The sequence below is a fragment of the Rhynchophorus ferrugineus genome, unplaced genomic scaffold, assembly GCF_030347505.1.
Source record: "Rhynchophorus ferrugineus isolate W39M unplaced genomic scaffold, kcgeb_rfMv2 rfM11, whole genome shotgun sequence".
Taxonomy (NCBI): domain Eukaryota; kingdom Metazoa; phylum Arthropoda; class Insecta; order Coleoptera; family Curculionidae; genus Rhynchophorus; species Rhynchophorus ferrugineus.
The window spans coordinates 26,225,986-26,238,170 of NW_027472590.1; the positions used below are offsets into that span (position 1 = coordinate 26,225,986).

The 12,185-nt window shown below is 32.3% G+C and overlaps 1 pseudogene; it reads right to left on the reverse strand.

The window, feature by feature from the left end:
* Positions 1 to 3,803: 3,803 nt before the first annotated feature.
* On the reverse strand, positions 3,804 to 3,899 carry LOC143205380 (uncharacterized; annotated as a pseudogene).
* Positions 3,900 to 12,185: the final 8,286 nt, after the last annotated feature.

The following is a 12,185-nucleotide window of genomic DNA, read 5'->3' on the forward strand; positions in this document are numbered from 1 at the left end:
GAAAGCTCTGTGCAATGTGGGTGCTGCGCGAGCTCACTTTTGACCTAAAACAACGATGAGTTGATTATTCGGAGCAGTGTTTCAAGATGATCAATAAAATCGTATTAATTAAAAATCGATCGTAATAAACCCGAGTTTTTGCGCCGATATGTGATAAAGGATGAAATATGGCTCCATCATTTCACTCCAAAGTCCAATCGATAGTCATTCGAGTGGACCGTATACTCCAGATCTGGCCTCCAGCGGAACCTGAGGCCTATTTTGAAGCAAAGAAGAAACCGTACTACAAAAATGGTATGGTCGCTATGATCAGTGTATCACCCTTGAAGGGAACTATGTTGAATAAAAAAAACGATATTGATAAAAAATGTATTTTAGTATGGTAGGCTGGGGACTTTTCAATTGACCTGTTAATGTCACATTATTTACACGGACGTAGTGTTGCCGACATGCAGCAATATTATTATCATCATTATCAATCAATATAATAACAAAATAATAAAATCCAATATTAAGGAACAAGAGGACAGACTTGGGCGGATTTTCTGAAGAATTGAACAATCGTATTCAACTATATGTACTTCTTAAGACAGTCGAATAATTATATTTTGAAGCAGAAAAATTCGTTGTAGATACCCATTAAGTTACTTGGAATACTACTCCAGAAATTAAGAGTACAGTTAAATGAACAAATTATCCGAAATAAATCAAGGATATAGTAGTTGAAAAACAAAAATTCCAAATAAACTGCAACAGAATATTGAAAAGGGAAATACCGCAAATTAAAAAAAATCCATAAATAACTATCTGAGAAATAGAACAGATGACAGGTAAATAGATATTTCGCTCTGGAACGCTACCAAATGGCTAAAACGATCATGTCTATATTAGCTCATCGAGAAAAAGCTGAAATATTTGCTGACTATCTAAAAAAATCTTCAACTCAAACGAAACTGATATTGAGTACAATTTGCTGAACTTAGAACAGGAAAATTCGACAATTCAATTAGTCACACCGAAAGAGGTAACCAGGCCGAAGTTCACATTAGTCCAAAGGAATCACCAGGCTATAACTTAACAAAGTGCCAATTAATGCAAAGACTACCAAGAATGGGAATTATAAAACTCGCCAACTTGATCAATACAGTCTTTAGATTAAAATATATGGCAGACTTTTGGAATATAGCTGAAATTATCATGATTCCAAACCTGGAAAATCACCAAATGAACTAAAAGCCTATAGACCTATCTTTCATCTATTTAGGTATTTAAAATATTCCTGTTACGTTCTTTTAGGTATTTGGTGGATTTCCGGAGCGAATAATCTGTTCCCTTGTCTTCTGTTAGATTTCTCAGGTAGGTATTTGTATATAGAGTTCGAATTTATTAACAAACATTCAACAATCGACCATGCAATTGAGTAGATTCCATTAGATTTATTTATTAAAGGTCCTTCAGCTTCGAGGGCTATTTAGGACAAACAATATAAAGAACCAAAGTAAAATAGTTTAGAGTGAATTTAAAATAGGTATAATATGGAGTGAACAGTTTAAAAGTCACAAGTTAACAGCAGTAGCATTCATAGTCTATTATATATTTTGGAGTACTCCGATGACAGGCAAATAGTTCATCAGTTGTTCAAGGTTCATCAATTGTAGAAGTTGTTTCTAGGATACCTTTAGACCACGAGAGTCGTCTTTGAGGGGCGTGCCCTTGGCATTCAACTAGGATGTGTTTGATGCTCAGCGGGGATCTACATCTATCACAAATGGGCGGACTTTCTCCTTTGAGTAGAAACTCGAGAGTCAGCCGACAATGGATTATTCTGAGTCTGGAAAAAATACCCAATTTACGCCTGCTACAAAAGTTGATACCTTGGTAAAACTCCTCTTTCACCTCGCACAATTTGTTATTGATCATTAAGTCAAAGTTTAGTTGATCTAGTTTTTTATAAAGTGCGGTATGATATGTATTCAGATTCCTTCTCCAGTACAGATGGTTTTCCAAAAGTGATTCCTCCTTCTTTCCAGCAAGATGATCGGCTCTCTTGTTACCTTCGATTCCCATGTGAGATGGTACCCACATGTAGGTAATATTCCTGCCGCTATTACGAGCGGCAGTGTTTAATTCTCGAATGTGCAGTGTCAGTGGATGATGAGCCTGTGCCGATTTTAAGCTCTTAAAGGAGCTCATAGGGTCAATGATGATTACCACCGAGATCATACCCGGACTGTTTTGAACACATTTAAGAGGCCAGCAATTAAGCAGTAAAAACATTCGTCAAAGAGGGCAATTTACAATGTTCTTCCTTCAATGTTGATTATATGCAGCTGCAGTATATTCATCGTTTTTAGATTCGTCTGTGTAAATCTGATGGTTTTTAAGGTATTTTTCATAGATGAATTGCTTGAAAAGGGAGCGTGTACTATAAGAGTCAAGAGCATCCTTAGGAAGGAAACTCATTGAAAGATCAATGGGAATAGGTATGTTCTGTCAGGGAGGTATTTTATTCGTGAATTTGCAGATGGTAGGTATTTCCAATGACAAGCGATTGCAGATTTTCTGGAAGCAATAGCCAGACCCTTTGTATGTTTGCCCTTTTATTTTAATACTGCGGTTGATGGGGAAAAATGCCCATACTAAGATAACCCTGGTTTGAGTTTTAATGAGTCTGCATACCTTAGTAGCAAAAGTTCTCGTCTAGACTCCAAGGAGTAAATCTCCGCCCCACAGAGTAGACTGTCAATTGGACTTGTATGGTATGCTCCTGGAGCAATCCTTAGTACTGTGTTCTGAATTTAATTTAATCTCTTTATATATGAGGGAGCCGCAGAAATGAAACACTGGCAGCCATAGTCCAGCTTACTCAACATCAGTGCTCTATAGATGAATGTCCAGGAGAATGGTTCTATGAGCCACGCAGTGAAAGTTGGCGACGGATCGAATTAGGCTAATATCAGTCAGGAATCTGTTTTTTGTATGTTTGATGTGTGGAAGCCAGCTGAGACGTGAGTCGAATATAATTCCCAGGAATTTATGGTCAGGTTTGTTGTTTATGTAATTGCCATCAATAGACAGAACTGTCATTCAGGGACAATTCCTTATTCTACAGTAGTGCACCCTATTCGATTTATCAAGGGAGAATCGAAGGCCATTTGTTTTTGCCCAAGAAGGGAAAGTATCGAGGCATTTTTGCAGAATTTCCTGACTTTTGTGATCCCGATGAGCATGCTAAATGACAATATCATCAGTGAAAATCGTGCTTTAATTTGCCCAGGTACGTGTTCTCTGATAAAGTCAAACGCAATTAAAAATAGGGTTGGACTTATGCTGGAGCCTTGAAGTACACCATCTATTTGTGGAAAGGATGACGAAATCTTGCCATTGATTAACCTTGAAAGTTCGATCCCTTAGGAAGGATGAAACAAATTGATACGCTTTACCACCTATCTTCTAATCTTGTAATTTGCTCAGAATTTTTCAAATACTTTTTCTAGGTCTAAAAAGACTACCGTGGTATGCTGCATGTTATTGAATCCTTCAACTATATCGCTTTCAAATCCCACTAAGTGATCCAAAGTGGAGAAACCCTTGACGAAGCCTAGTTGATGTTCACTCAACAGACTGTATTTTTGTATGATATACGAGAGTCAATTATTAACGATGCGCTCCAATAGCTTACACAGATGACTGGTTAGCGCTATTAGCCTGTACCCATCCACCAAATTTCTGGGTTTACCTGTTTTGTGTATCGGGATCAATACTGAACACTTCCACATAGTAGATAGCTGTCGATTGTTCCATATGATGTTGTGCGATTTTACGTGTCTTGGGCAGGGGCCATGCTAATATTCTCTATATCGTTCCAATTTTAGTATATGTACTGCCGAAGCGAGTACCAAATGCAATAGAAAAAGCCTATGAAGATAAAAAGATTCCCGTATGATCAGCTATAGTCTTAAATGTAACCCAAGCCTTTGATAAAATATGTCATGACGGCCTTATTCATAGGCTCCAGAAAATTTTACCGAATTAATACACTAAATCATTAAAATAGTACGTTACAAATAAAATGTTCAGACTTAATAAATAGAAAGCCCACTCTACAATAGAAGAAGTTAAAGCATACCACAAGGAAATGTATTGAGGCCAACTCTTTACCTACTCTACACATGTCATATACCATAAATGTAAAATATCACAATGGTTACATTTGCTGATGACATATAGACAATAGAGAAGAAGCCACATGAAAATTACAATCAGCAAGTGATAATATAAATAAATTGACTTAAAATTCGAAACAATTAACAAAAGTAAATATGTGCATGTGCAATAATATCATTCCATATAACAAGAACGCTAAGTATATTGGAATTAATCTTGATGTACAACTTCGCTGGAAGGAACATGTAAGAAATAAAATGAAAGAGCTGGACTTAAAATATAAGAAAATCTACTGGTTATACTATTGGTTATCTAATGGCTATCTATTGCCATACGGAATTATAATAAAATATAGTAAATATAATATAATATAAGTTTTGCAGAACTTACACCGAGACCATGAGATACTTAGAATTTTCCTGAGTGACAGGTAATCAAGTGATTTGCAGGAAGACATAAGAAAAGATCTCCATTTTCATGTCAATATCCAAGAAATACAACTCTTGGATAACACTGGGACACGACACAGACTCAAATGTATCAAACCATTTGATCTTGTGTAGTGAGGAGTAGTAAAATCCGTTTAATATAAAGAAAATCCAAAATATCTTAATTGTCGGAGATTTTATTTTACTGTTTAAGTCAAGAAAACATGATATTAAACGATATCTAGCTATATTCCGCATGGTGTACTCCTTATTACAAACATAGAAGATATATAGCCAAAATGGGCGGGTAATGACTTTATTTGTACAGACTTCGAGGTATTGAGTTGCTATGTCCTGAATAAAACATAAAAGAATAAAAGCATAAAAGTGTAGTCTCACTTTCTGTTGAACTATGAGTAAATGAAGTGAAAAATAAAATTGAAATCATAATGTTAACAGGGTTAAGATTGAATTTTGTTTGCTGAACACTATGAGAGACATAAAAAGATAAATGGAGGCTTGTGTACTAGATTTAAGGGAGATACAACACAAAAAAAATGTCCCTAGAAGTCTACCTGATGGATGGTGTGGAAAAAATTAAAAAAAATTGTATTGGTTAACTTACATAGTTTCATTTTCAGTTTTTCTCCTTTCAAAATTATTTTACAATTAAATATGTTTATAAAAGGTTTTTCATATTACGATGATTATATTATAGAACGTGAAAATTCTACCAAAAAATGTTACCTTGAGTTTCAAGTTAATTTATAATTTTAAGATAATTTCTTATATTAAATTATATTCTTCAATTATACGTATAATTTATACGAACTGGCAATGTCGCTTTTCAGGCGTTTCGAGAATTAGCCTCTTTCCTATAATAATATTTTTGGGTATTTTCTAGGCCGCTATTGTAAGATAATAAAAATTCAACATACTTCAAGGCTAATTCGTTAATAAAATTTATTTCAAGATTTTAGATCTGTGAACTTTATAGTCTAGTTCTCGAAGTAAACAAAGTTGTGGTGAATATACCTGTTTAGAACAAAATAGACTAAATCAAGTAAATCCAGAATAATCAAGGATTTATCCAAGACAAACACATTATTTATGAAGAATATAAATGAAACCAGATTATTTGTTGTTAATTTTTTATAGCAGATACCAATATTTTCTTAATTATTAGTTTTGTAATATCAATAACAGTAAATATTTTTTTTAATTACTGTTCGTGAGTCCACAATCTGCCCTATTGGCAATAAGTATTTCTTATGTCTATATTATATATACATGGCATGTAGAAAATCACTTCATTAAGCAATCTTCTGTATAAAATATTATCTTAATTAATTAGTCTTATTCTAAAGCTTATTCTAAAGTCTACATATGTCTAGTAATCAGATCAGGTGGCGTTAAAGGTTTTAGTCTGCGCACTTCACTATCACGTCGCATATTTAGCTGATTAGCGAGTACATTGGGATGTACTAACACTCTTTCGAAGTACTTCACACAAACACGTTGAATTACACTCGTTATAGGTTCTAGAGGAATATCGCGTTGTATCACTTTATTTGAAATATAGTACAGAGCATCAACAATGGCACGCAACACCTTATTTTGGTTTTTATAATATTAGTCCCAGTTGTTTCCGTTTAGAGAGTATGTGCTTCTTCCAGGTTAGGCGTCGATCTAAGTGTATACCAAGATATTTAACATGCTCTGCTTCACGCAGGGTAAACGTTATATGCGTGGATTTTGTTTCATTGGCTTTAATGCGCCATGTCTTCAACCATAATTGTATTTGCTCCAGGTGGGTTTATAGGTTTATTGATGCTGTGACTGGATCTTCATGGGATGCTAAGATTGCTGTATCGTCTGCATATGTTGCCACAGTAGTTATTTTTGTGGTGGGCAGATCAGCCGTATACAGAAGATACAGTACTGGACCCAGTACACTACTTTGCGGAACTGCTGAATATATGGGATTTAATTCGGTATGTTCATCGCCTTGATTTGCAATAAAATGTCTATCAGTGAGATACGATTTTAGTAGCTGATAGTCCGGATGAGGGAGAAGTTTCTTTAGTTTAACATGCAAGCCCGTATGCCATACTTTGTCAAAAGCCTGAGATATGTCTAGAAAAGCAGCCAAACAATATCTTTTGGCATTTAGGTCAGCTTTTATTTTGTTTACAAGTCTATGCACTTGTTCTATAGTCCCATGCTTATTGCGAAAGCCAAACTGATGTTCTGGAATAATTTTTCTTTTTTCTATTATATAGTTTAGCTTCTTTATGTATAATTTCTCGAAAACTTTTGAGATTCTCGGTAATAAACTTATAGGTCGGTAGGAGGTCACATCTTCTGGTATTTTTCCTGGTTTAAGAATCATTAATATTTTAGCTACTTTCCAGATACTAGGGAAGTAAATAATTCGTAGCATAGCATTAAATATAAATGTTAATAGTTTTATACCCTTTTCTGATAGTTCTTTTAAAATATTGCCAGTAATTAAGTCATAACCAGGAGCTTTTTTAATATTAATCTCTCTCATTACTGTTTGTTTAACTTTTTTGACCGTTAATTTCTCGTGCGGTAAATCCATTTGAAATGGCGAATCTAGAAATCTAGTCATTTTATTTCCCTCATCTTTAAGTAGCTGAGACTGGAAAGGTTTAAAAACATTTTTAAGTGTTTTGAGAAAATGTCGGCCTTCTCTTTATTACTTCTCGCTCAATTATTTTCCTTTGTTTTAATAGGTGCATTATACTGCTGGGATCTCCTAAGCTTTTTTGTTGCTTTCCACAACGAATAGTCTGTAGCCTCAGTTGATGTCAAGTTTTCTAGGTATTCTTGAACGCCTTAGTTTTGTTCAATTTGGATTAGTTCTTTCAGCACTTTTATTGCCCTATTAAATTTTCTTTTATTCAGTCCTTTACTGTTGCCAATTTCGTCGTAACTTTATTTTTTCTGCTATCTTTTTCTGTATTGTTCATGCTATATGTGTATTTTTTGTTGAAATGTTTCACTGTTAGGAGCCGCGGAATATGCTGCCTCCTGTATATTTTTTGTAAAATTTATTGCTGCTATTTCAATATCCATTTCAATTTGTAACGGTAAGTTTACAGAGATTTTTCGGTACAAGTTTTCTCTAAATGAGGGCCAGTTAGTTCTATTATTGCACAGAGAAGGGGGTTTATGTTTGATGGTAATTTTTGAAGAAATTGTTACTATTATTGGTGAATGATCAGAAGACAGGTCGAAACATGATTCTGCCTGACACTTTTTTGGATCAATATTTTTTGTAATACAGAAATCTATTGTATCAGGTTTTTTATTTCTGTCTAAAGGCCAATATGTTGGTTCACCAGTAGAGATATGTTGTAAGTTATCTTTCCTTATGGCTTTGAGCAGTTCTCTACCTTTTGAGGTTATTATTCTTGAACCCCGCATTAAATGTTTTGCATTATTGTAAATATAATTAAAATGTTTTTTTGTTGTTGTATATTTATTTACGCTTTAAGATAACATTTTAAACACAGGCTATGAGAATTGTCTACGCCAACCTCAGATATATTTAATTATAACTTTCATAGATATGAAAGATTATTAGCGAACAATATGTATATCATTCATATAGTTGTTGTTCAGATAAATCGTAACATTATTCTTTATCAATATGTCGAGTATTTTAATTTAATTGCGATTTATAGACTGGGGAGTTACTATGTTGTTTGTGAAACAGTTAATGTATTTAATTAAAGAAAAATGATGTTACTTGGTGTGAACATCTTTTAGATTCAACATTAAAACTCGTCGTTGAAAATATATTAGATGATTTGAAGAAAACCAATTTAAATTATAGAAATGAAGAGACAGAATAAATAAGAATATTTTGTCAGCTCTCAGCAAGAAATGTTCCAATATACTTAAGGAAAAACTAGTGAATAACTATGGGTTTTAAACTGTTTACACACTGTGAAACATCGATTTGGTTCGAGTAAATAGAAATAATAAAGTAAGTAGTTGAACCTTAAAAGTTCAATAATTCATCCTCATAATTTATATAAAGCTAAATGGTTTGGTTTGGTTTGGTTTGGTGTGGATATAAGTATATAAATTACAAATTGAAAATAATACATAGAAAAAGGCGTAATCAATATTGCTGGCGGGCAACAGACAACTACGATATACACGTATATGGAGAAAAATCCCATTTAGGATTAATTAACACATTAATCTATAGTCTACTCAAAGTTTTTTTAGTAATGCGTCGTGGATATTTGTGACGTCGAAACATTACAATGTTGCCGCATCAACTTTGAGTTTTAGTTCAGTTTGACTTTGACATACAAGAAAATTCTAATCTAAATAAAATTATTGCACAAAAACGTTTTCAAATATAATTTATTTTAACATTATTCTACATCTAATACATATATTATCGAAGGACTTAAAACTACAATTAAGGACACGGGTATAATAGTTTGTAAGTTAGATTTGTTTTGTTTACATTGAACTCTTTTCCACATCATCCATGAAGTAGAGTTTTCAGTTGCGTTTTTTATGTAGTGTTATCCCCCTGGACGCCTAATCCACCTAATCAACAACTGTATATCTGACAAACGTATTTTACTTTCATTCGAGAGCATATTTACTTTTAACGTTTAGTTCTTGTTTCCTGCGATGGTGTGTTTACTTGGCAAGTCATCTTGGTACCACTGTATTTTTATTTCTTTTGCTACTACCTGTTGGCATCATTCTGTCTAATGTATAATTACCATATCTATAAAACAGTTAGTATTCATTCTCTCCGTATACGTTCTAACCTAATGCATTTAATTTTGAATATCTGTGCAAACACATCTTTCACGCCCCTACAATATCATTTTCTATAGTTATATTCAATTAATTATGTGCATACCTTTAGTTGTTTCCACTCTCATCACTGTGTCCCAGGAATCTCCAGCACTGCACAGCATTATCACATATCCTGAAATGTTCCTTCAGTCACTTTCACTTTACGACTCACTGTCATTCACATTCATCCAAACTGAAGGTGTTATGGTTGACAATGCTTCAATTAACTATTAATAAATATAATGACCAACAAAACCTAATTGAATGCTATTGTAACTATTACCTTTTTCCATCAATTTTTATTTTCTTTACACTTTTTTTGAACCATTTTTAAATATTCAAGTTTCTTATATTACTTTATGCCATTAATTAAATTTTTTTTAAGGTAATGTCTGGAAGTTCCATTAAGCCTCTCCGAGGGTTATCTTTACACCATTTAAACCCCATGCCCTGTAAGAGTGTATGAAAGGATGTCTTACATCCGTCAAAAAGCTGCATGTCCCTAATTCTTTTACGTATACTTCTCAGAGAGACAATTTTATCTAAAATATTTTTATTAGATTATGTTTATATCGATAACATAGTTTTTGTACTTACTGTTCTTATACATTTCGTATATTTGGTCTCGAATAGAGCCAATATCAAGGTGGTCAAAATTCATTACCCAATTTGTATGTAAACGGGTTTTCTTGGGTGAATCTAACGTATTATTCTTCATTTTGTAAGCGATGTTACTCACAGTGCCCACAGTAATATTTCGCACGGCAGCAACCCGTTAAAAAATATTTTCAATAAAATTGTAGGGACTTATATTATTTAATATCATCAATAGTTACCTCTCTAACAGAATTTACCGGCAAAAGGGGGCCTCCGTGATTTCGTTCCTTTTCGAAATAACCTATTAAATAATAATTACGGAATGACTTAAAATTGCCTTGTTGGTTACTAAACAGTCGATAGACTTTAGTAATTGGCAAAAATTGATTATCTAACTATTGTAAATACAGAGAACTTATCTTGTCTTAAATTTTGAATAAATTAATACATATATTTATTATCTTTATATGGAAAAAATATAACTTTCGTATATTTGTGTTCGCAAATATCGTAAAGTAGTGTATAGACTATTTCCTTTCAAACGCGCTATAATATGACTTCGTTGAATTGTTACTAGAACTGGTTTTAGAAAAATTGAAAATGTTTCGCTAACTTAATAAATATTTTAAAGTATATTTATAGTTATATTCTCTAATGAAGGCTTCGAATGAAACATTGATTACAGTTACACGAAATAAAACAAAAGTAATTGTATAAGCAGAAAGGTTACTCGGTTCCTCTATTTTTATTCTGATCGTGGTCACTTTTAGATTGCCTCGAAACGAATATCTGAAGATATTAAAGATAAAGCGAAAATGGTAACTGATCAAATAGTTTTGTTCGTCAATTCTTGGACAAGTAATAATGTACACGGTTTTTCGCGATAAATTATTCAATTTATCAAGAAATTCCTTCGAAATTAAGTTACAGTTATAATAATGAGACACGCGACTAAATACATTTATTTTAATTTTGTCATGACCGTCAGATATTTAAACATAAAATTCCCAAATTACGTATATAACTAAATTAAATACACATTATTATCAATGTAGTGATGTTAAATGTATTCTACTATTTGCATTTGTTTAACGTGGACTTTTTGTTATTACATCTGTTGTTTTTTAATCTTTTGTATTAAAGAAATGACGAATAGGTTTTAACAATTCGCCTATATATTACTTACACTCTTAACCACATCAAGTTAGTTTTTACTAATAATCATTCCTTAAAGTATTTTTTAAGTATACATCAACATCTGCCAAGACGTATTTTTGTAACAAACAGTAATATTTTATATCATTTATATTTATTTGTTATATATACATAGTACAAGCTTGATTATTCAGACTAATTAAGCTCCCAGTGATAGTGTGTGAAGTAAATTAGTCGAATTATGTGGAAAATCAATTTATGTGGGTGTTAAGGTCCCTAAAGTTTCTCTACTTTTATTTTGATGATGCTTTTTGACTTTTAGGTTGTCTCAAAAGGAATATCTGGAGATAGCCAAGATAAAACGAAAATGGTGACTGGTCGAACAGTTTTGTTCGTCAATTCTTGGAAAAATAATAATGTACACTGTTTTTCGAGATAAATTATTCAATTTACCAAGAAAGTCCTTCAAAATTAAGTTACAGTTCAAATAATGAAACACGCGACTAAAACTTAAATACAAACGACAAAATTAAAATACATTCATTTTAATTTTGTTATGACCGAAAGAAATTTAAACATAAAATTTCCAAATTACGTATATAACTAAATTAAATACACATTATTATCAATGTAATGATGTTAAATGTATTCTACTATTTGCATTTGTTTAACGTGGACTTTTTATTATTACATCTGTTATTTTTTAATCTTTTGTTTTAAAGAAATGACGAATAATTTTTAACAATACGCACATATGTTATACTTGTTGCACTCTTAACCACATCAAGTTATTTTTTACTAATAATCATTCCTTGAAGTATTTTTTAAGTATACATCAACATCTGCCAAGACGTATTTTTGTAACAAACAATAATATTTTATATCATTTATATATATATATATATATATATATATATATATATATATATATATATATATATATATATATATATATATAGCACAAGATTGATTATTAAG